The following is a 19824-nucleotide window of genomic DNA, read 5'->3' as shown; positions in this document are numbered from 1 at the left end:
AAATACACGTTAATAAAGAGTTTTCTATTTATTTTACAAATAAAAAAACTTAATTTTTTTTTGTCTTTTAATATATTTTAATTATCTATCAGTCAAGCTTTTTATGTATTATTTTTTAAAAAATATAAATGGAGGGTTTTTTAGTGGATATTAAAAGTTAAAAAATTGAAAAATTTGAGACCAGGAATGATAGAAACTTTTAACTTTTTATTAATAATAGTGGTTCATATAGTTTAAAAAATTTTATATTAACAAAAAAAATTTTTTGTGATGATTATCCTTTGCTGTGTGGTATGATGTATCTCTCTGTGTTTTTTTTTTGTTTCTTTTATATATATGTGATGTTTTCAGTTTTGTGTTTATATTTAAAATTAAGTCTATGCAAATAAAGCAGTCACGTGACTTTCGTAGTTTTTTGCATAATTGTGTTGTTCATTTTTGATATCGGTTTCATTGCTGTTGTATCCTTTCTGCTATTTTTACTTTAATTTGGTAGAAAAGTTGTACTGCTGTAATCTGAAATAACAATAAAAATTTAAAAAAAAATTATTAAATTGGCATATTGAAAACTTTTGGCAGTGAAAATACAAAATTTTAACAAAATAAAATATATTTTATTATCATATTTATTTTATTTGCGAATTGTTAAACTGAGCCAAAAATATTTTTAATCCTCTTGGCTGTGCACAGTAACATTTTTATCATATTAAAAACTTGAAAAAAATTGGTGAATCTCTATAAAAAAGTTACCAATGTAAATATATACATATATGTATATATGTTTTTCTTACATTTTCCTAATTATTATATAAAATATAGGCATGAGTTGTGTTAATTATCAAACATTTTAGCAAAGGAAATTTGTAGAAAAGATTGCACTAATTAACACATCTTATAATTGAAAAAAAGATTAGGATTCCAGAAAAAAGATACAAACATAAATAACATAACGCAAATCCTTTTATAATTCAACTAGGCAAGAGTAAATGTAAAAGCCTTTGATGAAATGGGTGATATGCACAGGTTTAATAAACTTCACGAAATAAAAAAGGATGGTTTAAGTTTAATTTACTTTTAAACATAATCTTAAAATAAAATTTAATTTAACCGGGCTTAAGGTTTAAGGTCGGTTATTTAGCAACTCAAATTTTTAATAAGTAACACTTACTAAGTTATGTCAGACAATCTACAGTATATTTTTTTTAATCTTGGTTTTAAGTAATTAATGCATAATAATTCATAATTAATGCAAATTGTTTTAAAATCGGAATAAAATCTATACTTCTATCTATACAAAATTATTACAGTTAAATAATGTCTTGATTGAAGTCTTGAAATTATATGTGTTTAAGATTGTTTATGAGGATTTTCGTGTCCTTTATATTAGATGTTTCAATAACTTGTGCCATCTCTACGTCATAGATTTCGATACCTGAATCAGATTTAATAAGAATAAAAACAAAACTCTTTTTCGATCCGACTATTAATTTAATATTTATATGTTTTTAAAAATAGAAATATTTGAATCAATTTAAAAAGGATTTTTTTAACTAACTGATGAGGATTCGTTCCTCCCTCCACAGCAACTAACTAACTATAGAAATATTAAAATGTTGAAGAGGCGTAGAAATTCAATATGATTGAATGTATTAGGTCAGTCTGCCTCTTCCAATATAAAAGGGTTTTACAAACCTTGAAGACGATCAGCGTTAAGGACAACCAAAAAGTCCAGAATATGGTTTAGGAAAAAAGTCGATTGACAGAGAGAGAATAACTAGAAGCTCTTAGCTCTTCATAAGGTACAGTAAGCAATATTTTATATAAAGTTTATAGATCCATAAAATTGTTGCATCCACAATATCTGCTGCTATCTCCGCTAGCAACACAAAAAAACGCATACGAATATGACTCTTTTCGCAACATCTAGATTGTGTATGATTTCATTATTATGGATAAGGTTTGTGTGTATTAAAACACTTACTGAGTCAAAACAAAAGGCTGTTGAGTGGTATGAAACCGATTCTTCGTCTTCAAAACGACTTTTCCTACAGAAATCAAACAAGCAAGTTATTACAAAAAGCCTAGATAATTTTTACAACCTTCCAGATCAATTGGATTAAGAAATTCATAAAAACAAAACCGTTGTACAGAAGAAACAAATATGTTTTATCAAATATGTTCTACCTTCAATACAATTAAGAAAACTGTGCCACTAAAATCAACAGATTAAAGTACAATTGTGGTAATTAAAGTAACAGTCTATTCACTAAATTAAAATACTTCTCAATTTAGTCTCTATTCACACCTCAAAAAACGGAATAGCTCTTCTGGATCTTGTTTAATCAAACATAGCCCTAGTGAAAAGTGGTATTCTGCAGACCTTTCGAAAAACTACAAGAGTGATTGGTAATAAATTCGAGGATCGTTGAAATTGATTGGTGTTGTATTGAATCATTTTGACAACTAAAAATCCGTTTTTTATTTTCGTTCCGTGAACTTAAATAAATAAAAGTGTAGTCCGAATTTTTAATTTATAAAAAAATTATTTTTAAATTGTATTTTAACGTCAGTTATGACAGTAGTGAGTGTCTTATTAAATATAAACTATTGTATTTAATTAGAAATTTTTCGAAAAGTAGTGAACTGATGATGGGTATTTGGCAATACTTGAAACAGCAGTATGGTTAGCGAAAAATTCAATTGATTAAAATAATATAAAAAAATGTTGTGCTGTTATAGTTCACTACTTTTTAAAACCTCTCAAAAAAAAATTTATTAAATATATATTTCGGAATAAGTAATTTGAAGAAAATGAAAAATTTTTTTATGTATTTTAAAGTAATTTTAAATACTATCAGAAGAAATTTTTTCATATCAATGCTAAAGCTTTTACCAACATTCTTTTAAAATGATGTGTTTTAAAACAATATTTTCAAGTTATTTAAAGCGTTCAATAATTTATTAATTAAATAATTGCATAATTATTGTATCAATAATTTCATATATGTAATTAATAAATTTATAAAACCGCTAATGCACCACACATATCTTTTATTTACTGAATACAGGAATTCAGAGCAATATTTAAATGGTTGTATTTTAATCAAAATTCCATAAATTCGCACGCATAAATGTGCAAATTATTTCATAATTACATATATCCTAGACAGTGAATATTGCATTCATATTCATCCAAGGAAAAAACTTTTAATTAGTGACCACTAAAATGGACAATAAATTATATGAATACCTTTTCTAGTGGAAAGTGAACACGTCCACCGTCTATGTAGTTAAATTGCCTGCATCAATTTTTGTTTGCGAATCGCTGACGGACACATTTTCATGAAAAATTAAATTGTAATTTTCATGTTTTGGTTTATTTTGTGGAAAATACATGCCAAGCTGTATGAAAAACCCCGTACAACCAAACAAAGGAGTACATACACCACATAACTAGGAACACAATCAAATAATGGACACTTAACAACGAGGATGCATTATTTTAGTTCATTGTGTGAGGCTGCCCATGCAAAAAAAAACCCATTCACCCGCAGCATTTTTAAGCAAATGAAAAAAAAAGATATTTATATTCGTAGAGGTTGTCATTTTTATTAAAAACATGTTGCAAAATATTAACAAAAAAAAAGAGAATAAAAAAAAATACTAACACGATAACACGATTTCAAACAAAAAAACAAAAAAAAGTGATTTTAATTATTATCCAGGGTAGTTAGTATAATGACCCAGGTACTTATATTTACAACTTTTACATTTTAAATAAAATAATGTATTACAAGCGAGGAATATTAATTCTAATTACTTTTCCACTGTCTGAAGAATGACTTTTGAGATGAAAATCCTTTACGAAAGATACTTAAAAAATGTTCCATTTAACATAACCTGTTTCGACATAAACTGTTCTTAAGTTGATATATTCATTTCTGTACGCAGTGGTTTCCAACCTTTTTTTGACGAAGAACCACTATGATACTTTTGTTTTTAGTAGGAGCTATATTATTTTAATCTCTAGTATAATGTATAATGAATTGTATAAGTGTACCATATATATGGGCTATAAGATATGTTTATTATTACCTCTAATTTTTTTGTGCTTATTTTGTAATAAGTAAGGTCTCAGTGGACAAACTACAAACTATTTATCCATACCTGTTAAATGTTATTTACGCATAATTTTTAACCATGTCGTGGACCACCATTTGGGAATCACTGCTTTAACCAGTATAAATAGAGCAATAATCTAAAAATATCCATTTCCGGTTGCCTATTTATTTGACAAATATTTTTGCTATTCGAATCAAACTTACAATTCTGCAAACAAGAAATGGTTACTAATGACCAGATGTTGCCAATAAGCAAGTAGGGGGGTTGAGCAATATTAAATGCAATTCGTGAATTTTAGCTATAGTGAAATTTCCTATTTCTGTGGGAAAGCACTGATTTCCCGTAGTACGATAAATGGAAATTATTTCGGCAATTTTAATGCTTAATTGATCTTAAAATATTACATAGAATATGCTTCAGGATTATATGATCCATTTTATGATCAATTAACATAGATTTTGCAATCCCAAAAAAGAAAGGGTATTAGTCATAACCTTTTCAGCAGTTGACGCCAGTTTATTTCTTTTCGAAACTCTTTCTCTTTGATAAGTCCTTATAAGTCTATAAGTTTTTATAAGTCTATTGTGTACACTATTTTATGATCTTCGTCGTGGTAGACCTAAGTTTCACTAAACAGTTGTAAATTTACACCGTGTTTAATTTAACCTGTCGAAAAGAGAGTTTTAGAGCGATTTAAACGATTAAACGATGTTTAAGGGATTTTGCTTTTGATAGGAAAACGGCAGACAAACTGCAATATATTCCAAATGCGGACAAACAAAACGTTCACAATTCTAACAAGGACCACTAATTTGTATTCGATATTAATCTAGAATTATTTAATTTAATTTTCCAAGTTTTTGTTAGTGGCAATAGTTTTTTGTCGTCTAGAACTATCAACATTAACTAAACTAGTAAACCATGTTTTTGGAAACAATTATTCATGTTACTCTAGCATATGATAATGGAAAGTTCCTGTAACCTGATTAGAATTTAATTTACTATAGGGTATTATCTCTTGAATCCAGAATTTATTTATAGCTTGTTCCTGATTTTTTTATAAATATCTAGTCTTTTAATAAAATTATCAAAATAATTATTTATAAAATCAGAAACAATTTTCACTATAAAGCATCTGAACCATGAAACAAACGATTTTTACAATAATACCCTTTATCTTGTCTGTAGGCAAGACTTTTGATGTTATTGTTGTTGTTGGGTAATGTCTGCTCATTTTCAAAGTGCATATATTCGATTGTTTCTATGTAAAATATTTGAACTATATTCTTGACCTCTTAAACATGAAACGTACTTTAGTTTAATTTAATATAATTGAATATAAAGTTTTTATTAGTGTTGCTGAAACAGCTACGCTTTCTTTATAATGACGAAGACAAAGTATCTTTCTTTGCTATTCGAAAACCTCTAAATATAATTAAATATTTAATAATAATAAAAAATTATTCGAAAATATTTAGTCCCCTCATCTCTAATGATACATGTTGTTCCAGATAGAATGACTAACAACATAAACTGTACACCGTCGTTGACATAGTCAATATCGGAAAAATTATAACCAAACATAATAAGCGACGAGAACCGACTGCAGATTGCAATGAAATAGTTAATTTATTAAGATAGATAGGTAGGTTATACAGGCGAACCCAAGAGATCCACTTAGGCCTCCATTGTGTTGCCGTATATTTGAAAACCACTTAGAAGAACTATTGGCAAAGCTTATAATGTTTTAATTCAAGGATAGCTCTTGCAGTTCACTAAGATCCTCAAAAAATAAATTTATTTAGATAGTAACGAATATATGTTTTTTGTTTACTTTTAATAAAATATATATAAATTAATGTATATAAAATAACATTAATATTAAAATATTGTTACAAAAATTTAGTTAAATTTTTATATAAACGAGATATATTATTGGGGACATTGTTGTGGTTAATTTGAACAATTATCAAAACTCTAAATTAGTATTGTAGCGCTAAAAGTATAAATACCTGGCAACACTGTTTTTTTATTTAAACTATTGACATTACAACATCGTTGCATTGTTGCATCGTTTGTCGGTGGAATGTCCTTTTCCTTATACAATATCAAAATTTATTTATTCCAAAAGGAGCACATTAAATTTTCCTTTATTTATTTATTGGTGTGTATCTGTTTGTGTGATTGTCTCTGGACAGCTGAAATTTTGACCGAGTTCATTTCATATTTAAGTATTCCTAGTAATGTTTATTGTTACTGCAGTGTCTGCTGTCATTTGGTTTAATGCGCCTCCTGTTCAGTTTCATTTTAAAGTTACTGCATCAACAGATGCAACTCAATACTGCCTGCCCTTTTATTTCTATTTTAAGTATTATTTCGGCCAATGCACATAACAATGCCATAACTGGTCCTGGTATTTTAACATATTCCCAACCCCTCTTGGCTCATAAGAGAATTAATATTATTGATCAGATACAATATTTATATTGTGTAACATTTGTTGCTATTTTGGAATTTTTTTTTATTTTTTTTTTTGATATACTTCTATTTTTCAATTGTATTTAATTGCTTAGAAGAATGTGTAAATGATATGGATAAATTGAGGCATGAGCGAACATACTTATATAGGATAATAAAGGATAATGTGGCTTTTTTGTTACTTTACAATTTATGTAATATTATTGAAGTTTGTTTTGCGTTTATTATTTTCATAGCTGGTTTAATTTTAAAATTGATTGTTAGACAAACAACTGGCATATTTTAAAATGTTCATGTCTATGTATTAAATAATTGATTTAATAAAATTTGATACGAATTGAGGTTATACGAACCTCAATTTATTAACCACATTTGGGAGCAAATTAAATTTAAAAATAATAAATTCATTCAAATTATATTATATTAATTGAAACACAATAATAAATAAGTCCTCAATTATTCCAATTTATCTTTACCAGGCAATACAGATCTAAAATTTTAATTTTATTGGTCATTATATTATACTGGGTTAGACGATTGAAGTGTTTACTATTCAAGCGACCATATATTTTTTCTATAATATTATATTCACAAAAATTTGTGGAAATAAACAAATTATCAGAATCTATTCACTCTAGGTCGTTGTGGCAACTTTTCGCCTTAACTATGATCTTTAACCAGTTAAAAAATGAGTTACTCGAATGTGATATTCCGATTTATTTTTCCATTTCTGAACAACGACTTTCTTCAGAGCATCCATACTGGCACATTTTTTAGATCTCACCTTGCTCTCCAAAATGGCCCAGATACATCTGGCGAATGTAGTGTGGAACATGATTTTTTTATACATTTTTGGTTCACACGAGCTTCATGAGTCCATGCCAAGTCTTGTTGGAACGTCCATCGTCTACGACCGAAATGTTGGCGTGCCCACTACTCTGAAGCAATTTTCTAAAAATTTTTTCGTTAACAAGTAGCACTGACTTTGATACCTCGATGAAAATGATTGGAGAGCGTGATTGAGATGAAAAATTAATTCGGGTGGCCATTCGTAGTCTCAAATTTTTGGCATTGCGTACAGTTAGGTAAACACGATCAATTTGAGAGTTTATGAACTACTCAATGGGGAATTTGTTCTTATCAGAGAACACAATGTTTGGAAATTTGCCACGTTCGTGTAAGCGTAACAACTCATTTATTCTTTAGAGTCTAAATTTTTGTTGCTTTGGTGTATAACAAGATTATACACCTTTTGGAACATGTACGGTTTCACCTTGAGCTCATTTTAGAATATGCGTCGTATGTTTCGCTGGGCTATTTCCAGTTCTTTGCCTATTCGATTACCACTACGATGTAGATTTCATTCAAGTCGAGCTTTCACTTTCCGTACCATTTCAGATGATGTTGCTGTTTTTTTGTTTTATCCACCACCACCTGTACTATTATAACGATTTGTGGTACCATAAACAAACATTTTATTCACTTTGAGAGGAACTCACTTGAGGCGAAGTGAGCAGCTCAGGAACAATAGCAGGTTGTGTTTTTCTAAATATATATTAATCACACTATAAAGTTTAAATTCTATTAGGAATAATTTTTGTTCTATAAAACTTAACCTCAAATGCTTGTGGTAGCCTGTAAACAATACAGCTGTCATTCGTATGAATTTTACTTATTTAGCAATGTTAGTTTAACAGATAGGTATATCTGTGTGCAGTTAGTAACAGTTCAATCGCTTAACCCTGTATATGTGAAATAAAATATGAAAATTCATTTATTCCAATATGAAATTGGTTACTATTCTGCTGTGGAGTCAAACTTTTTCTATCTGTGAAAGATTAGGTTTTAAATACAACATAAAAATACATCAAATCCAAAAGTTCCATAAGTTCTGTGCCCTCAGCCATAAAATCTACAAGACAAAATTGCTTTTATATTTGTCTCATAATTTTATGAAAATGAAAGTATTTATCACAGGTCGTATATTGACCTCTGAACTGTTGAAGCACAGAGTTCAAACGTTGAATTTCATTTATAGCTTTCTCATTCCGCAAAAAATACGTAAGTAAGAAAACTTTTAAATCTCAAGTCACACATAATTTTTGCATTTAAATTTTAGCAAAAAATATGTAGCTAACCGATAAGCAAAAATCTGTCCCTGTTGCAGGAGTTAAGAAGACAGTAAAATAAAATTTTGTAAGGCACTCACCCAAAAAATGAAAAATAAAATGGAAAAAAAGATGAAAAAAAATCTTTGACTTTGTTGATGGGGAAATAAAGAAATGCAGAAAAAAGTTTTAACTCAAATGCAGACAATGGAAATATAACGAAATGAAAGGATACGGCAAGGAAGGAAGGATGCATATATAGACTTACAAATTTACTTCTTTGAATTGCACTTACACTTACTCTAGTTTTCCAGTTGAGGGCGTTAAGATAAAGTATAGCGCAAAACTAGTGTGAAAACGTTGTCTTTCACAATTTGTTTTTGTAACTTTTCTAAAAGTTTGTTGTTAAGAACTTATTCACAAAACATGGTAATTGCTAAATAAAAAAAAATTTTTTTTTTTCTTACTAAGGCTGGCATGGTGTTGAACATGTGTTCCATTGAAGTAGAAGTGAAAGATATTTAAAGCAAAAATTGGAGCATAAAAATCTTGTTAATATTTCATGATATTGCACCCGAATAGAATCATTGACATATTTCGTTACACATCATTGAAATAATATTAAGAATTATGTTGAGTTTTATTAATAAATAAAAATGCAATACACTTATTTATTTACTTTATCGCTACATTTTTATATTAATTTTTATTCATGAAAGATTTATTTGATTTTCATATCGATTTGTTCGAGATATTGATGTGGTTCGCTTTTGAATACCAAACTTTGGTTTTCACATTGAATGAGACGAGTACATGAAGTACATGATATACTTTAACCAATTTGCTAACAGAAGTTTATATATGGTTTTTTATAGCAAATATTTTAGCTTGTTTGTTTTATATCGATACATTTTACTTGTTCGGCTAACCTTAATCAAAAAAACTGTCAACTACAGTTTGGAAAAAATATCCTTTTATAGCACAATAAAGGTGTGTGTTAACCAAAAGATAAAGTTTAACCAATAACAAAATAAAAAAGTTTTTATAGAAGTAAATTTGAACTTTGCAAAAATATTCTAAAAATATGTAAAGCAATCAAACTAACAATTTTTTTTCGGCAACAAAGTGACTGACAGTTTGACAAGAACTCGAATTTGTAACTGCAATCCACAGCTCTGTGAAAAACATTTTTCTATGATAAGAAATATTGACAAAATAAAAAAAATATCTGTACATACATATAACTAATACAATGTGAGTAGAATCTATATTTTCCCCACCACAAAAGTTAATTTAAACTAGCGCTTTTAGGTTTTTTGGCAGCACCTTTTTACCTATCGTTGTAAATTTCTTTTATATCTAAAGGATTTACATTTACCTTCACGAAACCAAACCTTAAAATTATATTGACAAAATATGCTGAAGCATAAGATACATAAAGGAATTTTGTATGTATGTTTGTATTTAGAGATACTTAAAGTCAACATAATTTCGTGATAAATGTATTTAATAAAAGAAACACGAAATAGCTGAAGGATTATAACTTAAATATTTATATAAGCAGAACACAACAATATTAAACTAATTCAAAGGGTTAAAGAAGTTAAAATACTAATTGAAAACTTTTGTTTATATTATAAGAAAAATAAAAACTATTAAATAAATACACTAAAAGAAAACAAACTTTTCTGGGTAACAGTTTAAGTAGATTCAATAATAATAATTTAATTTGAATTATCAGCACTTTTACTTTTACATTTATTGCCTATTGTGGTGCTCTCTAAAGCGGGTATTATACATCATACTTACTGCGACGGCGCTTGCTATAACACATCATGTACTGCCGACATTATTTTGAACAGTCCTCAGCAAAATATACTACAAATCTTATACAAAATAAAAAAATACGCGTATTTTAATGATGTTTTCGTTCCCGTCCCTTAAAATATAATGAAATTTGCATGTAAGCCGACAAAAATCCGATTGTATACGAAATACACGAGCAAGTCTGACAAAAAATCAAAATGTATTGATTTTCATCAGTCTGTCGTCATAAGCCCAATGGGCATCACCACTCTTGTCGAGTACTTTATTCCACTGCCAAAGTTGAAAAACTTGACGAGTACCTACTATCCCTAGCACGCAGATGCATAACCCGTCAACACAATCTCTACACACAACCCACTAGTGTCAGATCACACTACCAACCTGACACTAAATACAAGTATAGCGATATTAAAAGAAAATTTTAACTGTTTAATATATATATTATCAAACACAAGAAATCAGTTTCCAGTATTCATAAAACCAGCACAAGAAATTTATGATTGGTCTGAAATGGTTAGAACAAAACAAATATTGTCCTCATAACTAAATCCTGCTCAAAAAGTATCCGGATTTTGTTGTTTGTTAACTATTCCTTAAGTAATAGACCTTTTTCAAACATTTTTTTTTGTTATGTTGGTACATCCTTTCTTGAAATATGATACAAATTTGAGCGCCATCTGTCAATTAGTTTGTTTACAGCAGCTGTTAATGTGAGACTCAAGTGTATTTATTTATTTAGCGATTTTTGCTATGGAAAATTCTTGTTGTACACGATTTTTTGACCAAACACGACACCACTGTCATCGCTCAGGTACCATATTCGCCAGATCTGGATCCGTGCGACTTTTTCCTGTTCCCGAAACTGAAATTGCCCCTTCGTGGTAAGCGTTTTAAGTCGATTGAATTGGTAAAAGAGAATTCGCCGAAGGAACTAAAAGCCATACCTTCAGGGGTCTAAGAAAAGTGTATGGAAGATTGGGTTAAGCGTTGGCATATGTGTATCGCTTCAGAAGGAGCATATTTTGAAGGAGATAAAATAAATTTGGAATAAAATTTATATTAGTGTGTTTTATTTACAAAATCCTAGTACTTTTTGAGCAGAAGGTATAATGCCTTTGAAAGACCATAAGTATCATGAAGCTTCCAAATTTTAGCAATTATTTATATGTTATCGATTATTTGCAGAGAGTTGAAAAAATGGAAGTTTATATCCAAGCACTTTAACCAATAGAATAATAGCATAATCTTCTTATATTCACTAATAAAAGCATCAAGTGCAACAAATTGTGTGATCGTAAATAAAAGTTTTTATCACTTGACCCCAGATCAAAAATAATGCATGAAGACTGAAACATGAAGAAACTTCAGGCACTTTGAATGCCACTTTTACTGAACTCATATCAGAAATGCAATGGTTTCTTAATTATTTACAAAACTGTGAGAACAGTTAAAGCAAAATTTTTCAGTGCTGTCAGCGCTGTCCATAACCCTCCCGGTTGTGCTTTCAATTAAAGGGGGTTGGAGATGGCAAAGGCTTTTTGCTCAATTGCAATAATTTAAAGTAATAACACCAACTTATTTCAAATTAAGCAGTAGTTTTATTCGCCTGGTGAAGATAAACGTGCATTTATGTCAAAAATAACCAACAACAATTTCAGAAGCGTTGAACGCAAAACCTTTCGAACAGAATTCCGTACAAATGTTCCATACGAAGTAAGCGAACTATTTGAATGACACTTTGCACAGAGTCTTTGAATCCAGGCAGATTAACTTTGTAAATTCAGGGAATTGATCAACTTTACCTGTAAAAAGTTTTGCAAAAAATATCTTAATCTGATTTATAACCTAACTTTCTGCGTGAAGGGTATTGAAATTTAGTGAAGGTCTAACTTTATTCTTGATAAAAATTTTATGGCTGAGAATAGGAATACTTAACACTAATTAAAAAAGAAGGATGCTCTGTATGTCAAATGTATACCATAGGAAATAAAAAATTTACTTTATACATATATTGCATAAAAATATTGTATTTTATATTTAAGAAAAGTGTATTTAGATATATATATACATTATTTATATACACATTTCTAACACTTGAAAAGAAAAAAAATTTATAGCACTTTTAAAACATGTAAAAACGCCCTTTAGCTAAAAAAATGAGGTGCTAAAGCATGACCCCAAAATAAGGGACAATCACGTGCAACAGTGAACCTCACCTTTTTTTTTATGAATTAGGGTGCCAAGTGATTAATAAATCATAAGTTTATTCAGAAACGAAGTGCCTCTTTAAGGGAAATGTTACTGTAAACTCTACACATTTAAGAGGTGGTCAGAGAAGGAGCGTGTTCACCACATCTCATTAATAATTTTTCCAAAGTAGTTAGATACTACGAGCAAGTGACACAACCTTGAGGAAAGCATTTTAGTAACTAATTTAAACACAAAGTAGTTTGTTTCTTTTGTTGATATTGTGGTATTGACATTAATTACATGCCGTAAGTAAATAACAATAATTGCCGTAAACCACTTGCAAGGTTTCAACTTATTGCATATAAAGTTAATTGTCTTAAAAAAACCAGGTTCCACCAAATAGAGCAACTTTCTTTATTCCTATAGGAAATTATTTTGATTATTTCTATTTCCCAAAAAAGTTTTAAAGTGGCAAAATTTATTTTGACATTTAAACTAAGTTATTTATGATTTACAGTATACAAGACTGTATACGACTACTGCGTGACATTGCCATATTGTATGGATTCTGTTAGATAGTTTTGATAAATATATTTCCAAAATTTTATTTTAATATTTAATGTAAACGTTAAAATTAGCTGACGAAAAACAGTAAAATTGAGTTGGAACACTTATAAGTTGGAAGGATATTAAGTATTTTAATTAACAATTTAATATAGTTTTTAATATGGTTAAATATATTACAAATTGCATTTTCTTTTAAATAAAAATAAAACACAACAGATTCGTTTGCTTCGTCTTTATTGAATGTCTATCATAAAAATAATAACTTATGTCTAAACTTTAAGATCTTAGCATCACTTCCAACTTCACATCTAAACATTATCATTAAAAGCAATGTTTCACAAAAGATAGATTAATGCTGGACTTGCAATTTGCAGGCGTCATTTCCAGCCTTTGTTCTACTCAACTTAAGTTTACAATAAATTAGAAGCGTTGCCTTCAATTGAGATCATTTTTATATTAAAATAAAACCGTTGATTCGAATTGAGATTATGCTTACATTAAATTAGAAGTATAGAAGTGTATGCACTACATTACATATTTAAGGTATATTAGTTAGAGGAATGCCTATGTCACTTATATAAAAGAATATATAGTAAGATTCGGATAATATGAAAGCTTTATTTAATAATAACCTTTTTGATTGATTAGCTTTTACTGGTATTTTTTTTGTCAACATAGCCTAAATATGACTTAGATAAATCCAATCTGCGCAGCTGATATTCTTATAGAAGATTATTATAGAAGTACCCATTTATAATAGAAGGAAATTATTATAGAAGAGGATTATTATGCATGAGAACTCTTTTTTTTTAACTGCATGAGAACTTAAAATAATAATACAAGACAGAAATATTGTTAGAATGAATTTTTTTTTATTATAATCTGGTAGATAAATTCATGGCATTTATTTTTTTAATATGATTTCCAGTATATTTCCGATGCGACTACGAGTTACATGGTCTATTTGACCAGTCCAATTTATGACTACTTTTTGCACTAAATGTGGCCATGTGGTGTCAATACCACCATGAAAGGTTTCCTCTGGTCTTTAATTCTTTCTTTTTACGCTTTTTTTTTTTTGGCAAATCTTATGATTTTTAATAACATTTCATATACTAAACGCCTTCAGTGTGTACATAAAAAAATTGTCTGTTCCTAAATAAAGAGTTAACTATTTATAGTTTCTTCAGTTAGATAGAGCATTTTAAAAGTTCTTTGTAGTATTACAATGAATATTACAACATTTTATGACACAATTTGGTCTGCTACTGGCATCTTTTATATCTATTTAACATACACATTTTCCACGATTTAATTATAACATATACAGATAAAAAAAGTGCAGGTCTTATTATTTTTATTAAAGTATAATATTACAATAAAATGTAATAACATCTCTTATATTCTTGAATGAAATATATGCCTACTTCTATTGTCACAAGTCCTTAAAAATCCAAAAGCATTAACTTTAAGTCCTGCGTTTCTCTCATTATATTTTATGTTATTTACATTATATTTCCTTTTTCTTCTTTCATTAAGCATTTGAAGTAATATTTTGTCTGCACATATATATTTCGTTGAGAAATTAATGTACTATTTGATGAAAAACATACCAACTACTTAAGTGAAACATGCAATGTACGCGTATAAATTGAAAAAGTTGAAGGCATTGTTTAGTGTGTGTATCTGTCTAATCGTACTTAAAGTGTCGATTTTTCTTCCTTTCAGACAGTCGTTCACCTTTAAAAGTCACGTGCTATCGATTAGCGTTCAAAATAAATATGTACACAGCAGCAGACAGGAGCGACAAGACCGACCCAAAACACATACAAAATAAGGGAAAATTTTGAAAGCAAGACAAACCTCAACAAGGAAGCAAATATATATTGAGACTTATATCCTTAACACCGCCAACTAATGCCAAAGTGTTTACGAAAAAAAAAATCTGAGTACGGTTGAAAAAGAAATCCCAGTTCCGTCATATCCCGAATACTGTAGTTTATAAGTATATGATTTATATATACGTATGTAAAGGTGTATATAGGTATGAAATATGCAACACATCTGTCTTTAAGGAAACTTTTGATGAAGAATTATGTTTATGCGCCCTAATAAGAGAAATGTACACAAACGATGTGCCAACAACTTACAAAGCTTACTAATAGTATTTATGTGTTTATTTCCCCAAACGCATTTTAAGGGAATTCCAACGATACTTTACTGGTCTACGGTTTAGTATTGTTTCTGCTTTCTCTAGTACACATTGTTGTTGTGACTAATAACGTCCTTTTTTTGTATTATATTAAAGTGTAGGAATTTTTTTTGTAGTGTAGAAGCATAATAACAAATTGGATAACATGAATTATATATAGAGAAAAAAAAATGATAGCTATATCTTTGTTAATTACCAAGAGAAATTTTTTTAAATCAAGCATGGAAATTTATGTTAAACAATTAATAATTCAAACTTTGACAGAATTTCCTAATTAGAATCAAGCGCCAAGTTAAGTTCCTACTTCAACTGCAGATAATTAATAAAATTAATGATATATATATATATATTCTAATAATGACAACTGTTTATTTTGAACCATTTTCAAAGCAATGAAAATAAACATCTCATAATGTGCTTTTGATCAAAATTAAAAATCATTATAATGATATCTGCATTCTATGTTCGTGTAACAGTTGGCCTAAATTATTGTTTGGTAGTTAAAGTTCTTTGAAATATTGAAGTAGAATACTAAGAGTAGTCAAGTTCTATAAATTGCTTCATGAATGTAGAAAAACTTCAAAATTCAAAATTAACAATTTTGGGTTCTATAAACAGTTCTAAATTCTTAATTGCTAAGTATCTGATTATTGATCGACATAAACTTCCTTTTTACTGAATTGCAAATAATAACTAAATAAATGTATTTACTCTATAAAAAATAAATTAACCACATGCAAGAAAATAATATTTGATCTCAACACTATATACGTGTTTAATAAAAATAGCTGGGTTTTAATAAACAATGGTTTAGAGGTCCTTTGTTGAATCGACAACGCATCATATTTGTCAGCTATTTCTTTGTTCATAAGAGATTGCCTTATAAGAATAATTTTTATTCTTATTGCACTGAATCATATAAAACTGTCGCATTACTAATGATGCGGCATTATCAGTTTCGTTATAATATTTGACTTTTAATGTATAGAATAATGCATAGAATGTTATTGTTTCCCGAAAATATTGATCAGATCATTATTTCCTGAAAAGAGGGTCAAATTTTTTTTAGGTTAAGTTAATCTAACTGACCGTAAGTCTTACATATCAAGGTTTTGTTCCTTAGGAATAATAGAATAACCTGTATGTGGATTTGTTGTAGGCATCATGTAGTATTTTTACGGTTCTTACGAATTTAAGAAGTGCTTAACTGCAGTATTCCTGAGATAGCGTCTAACTTTCCAAATTTCAAAATTTATTTAGTTTTGGTTTTGAGTTATGTTTTCTGTTGAGATATTTGTTCAGGACGCTACGCTATGAAGTGACTGTAGTGATTATTCATAGAGAACAATGATTCTATTTATTGAACAGTCATTAAATACAAGTCAATATATTTCAATAAATTACTATTCTATAAATAACAGATACATTATATCAACAGTATCTTCTGTAGTAAACATAAATCTTTTAGAGGAAGACAATTTTTTATCCAAATCTCTCTTTTTTCTGTTACTCTGACTACGTTTCATATATTGTTTCAAAGCGATAAGCATTAATAGAATATCAGAGTTATAGGTGAAGTATTATTATTTTTTGAAAATGCTATCAGAATAATAATAGCTAATATAATAGATAATTAGATAATAGATAATAATAATAATAGATAATTTTCGTTTCACTTTTTATCGATGTGAAGTGTTTAAAGAATGTTTGTTAGTTATTTAATAAAAAATTGTTTTTGTAGTTTTTATTTTTACTTTTTTTTATAGTAATATTATATAAAATTTAATATTATATACACAACATTACACTTTATAATAATTTTCATAATTATAATTTCATAATATATATAAAAATATATACAATAATATAAATAATAATGTATATAATAATATATTTAATAATATACATAATAATATATATAATAATATATAGAATAATATATAATAATATATAGAATAATATATATAACAATATATAGAATAATATATACAACAACATATGTAATAATATATACAATAATATATACAATAATATATATAATGATATATATAATAATATATATAATAATATATTTAAAAATATATATAATAATATATATTACATTTTTTTTTTTTGCATATAAATGTCGCTAGATTTTCGACGACAGGACTTAGTATTATAACAACTTATATTGTAATATAAATATAATATTAATAATATTTCTATCGAAAAAATATGTACAACGGTTAATTTGTTTAATTTTAAAATTTAAGTGAATAGTAAATATATAATTCCACCCTTTTTACTATTCAGTGACTTAAGTCCACAACTATTAAAAAGATTATAAATTAGCCTTGCTATATAGACACAAATACGCTTTAAAAGCGTTTTTAACATACAAAGTTCAATGAGTCAAAAAAATTATTACTTAAAATCTTTTAACATAAATAGAAACGAAAAATAAACGCTAGAAATATAAAAATTAAGTAATTTTTTTTAAACCATGTATAAAATTCATTGAACTTTGAAGATTTTTAAAATGTATTCTATTATCAGAATAATTAAAAATTAAAAAAAAGTCGAATATATAATTTGTAAAAAAATTCTAATTAAAATAAAAACAAACAATTGAAAAAAATCATCCCACAGCTCTTCTTAAATGCAATAAATAATATTTTTTCTGACGAAAGCAGATTTATAAAGAAAAACCTTATCAGAAATAGTTTTATGAGTTGTAAACCACAATTTCATATTAAAAATAAAATCAAATAAAATCCATTACTAACAAAATATTTTTATATGAAAATTATTTAATAAAATTATTATTGCAATTAGACTTACAACCATAAAAATTAAATTGATCATTTAAAATTAATTAGTAAATTACAAAATGAAATTGAAAAGCCGGAAAAATATTTTCATTATTAGTTTAATTAGTTTTATTACATGATCACATTATAAAAACAATTAACAATAATTTTGTTTGTACAAAAAAAAAATATATAGGAAAAAGTGATCTCTTTAAATAGTCGTATATTTATATCATATCAGCTGAAGATTACTTAAAGTTTGTTTTTTAAATAATTTCTTAGAAAACCAAACATTTTATTATTATAAAAACAAATAGAAAAATAATTTATGAACAATTTTTTATTTCTTTTATATTTCTATTATCTAGCGTTAGTACATTTTAACAATAATTTTTTTAATATTTATTTAATATTGTACAATCTCATTTTAATTAAAAATGTATCAACAAAACTAAGCCAAGGAAACTTTTATATACTTTTTTATGGTACTTCTATATGTATTTTGTTTACTTTGTATATGAGTTAAAATGTTACTCAATTGATGGTTTCATACAAACCAGAAAAAACCAGCGAAACTCTTACAGAAAATGAAAATTCCATTAATAAATTGAATAAAAAAGTGATATTTCCATAAGAGAACAAATATAAAAGGACAACACAACTGAACTGCTTAGGTAAAATAACAACTAAAATGGAAAGTATAAAGATAAATTAGAAAAAATATTCAACGGAGAAGTTGTTAAAATGATGAAGTTTCATTTATTAAATTGGTTAGTTCTTCGAATAAACTCAAGAGATTTAATATAATTACTTTAACGAAAAATAAAAAATGTTTCTTCTATGCTAGATTTAAAAATTAAATGATGAATCACTTTTCTTGTAAATGCTACGCTCTATCAACAATTCAATCGAATTACCTAGTAGTATTATATTTTTTTATAACTTTACTATTCAAAGCAGTATTTTTCAAAGTGAGATACATGTAACAAAGATAACTACTTTGGTTGTTAAGGAGTGCTATCCAATAGCACTTTTATATTTTTATTAGAGTTGAAACATATTTCATATTTTTCTCATCTGAAGCTAATTTGTATGAAACTCTATTAAGTAAATGATTTAATTAAATCAAAGTACGAATTGTCAAAAACTTCTTCTGTAAATGAGCATCGAACAGATCATTAGAGGTTTCTAGTAGTTTATATAAAATTTATAATATTTAAAAATAGTAACATCTTTGTGTTTGTATAATGTCATTAAATCATAGTGAATAGCACAAAAATCAATACTATATTAATCATTAATATAGTATCTATATATATAATAGATTGAAATAATGTATGTAATAAACATATACTAAGCATAAGTATAAATCTACGAAATCTCTATATTAAGGCGCGAAATACCTAACCATATTTTATTAGATATCAAAATTATAATCCGATTTTTTTAAAAGTTCATACATTGAATAATTTCTAAATCATGCATTACGTGATAATGCAATCATTTTAGATTTATAGTTATCTTTGTACAT

Source organism: Teleopsis dalmanni, chromosome 1 (assembly GCF_002237135.1).
Source record: "Teleopsis dalmanni isolate 2A chromosome 1, ASM223713v2, whole genome shotgun sequence".
In the NCBI taxonomy this organism is placed as follows: domain Eukaryota; kingdom Metazoa; phylum Arthropoda; class Insecta; order Diptera; family Diopsidae; genus Teleopsis; species Teleopsis dalmanni.
The sequence above is the reverse complement of the archived record's forward strand: the minus strand, read 5'-3'. Positions refer to the sequence as shown.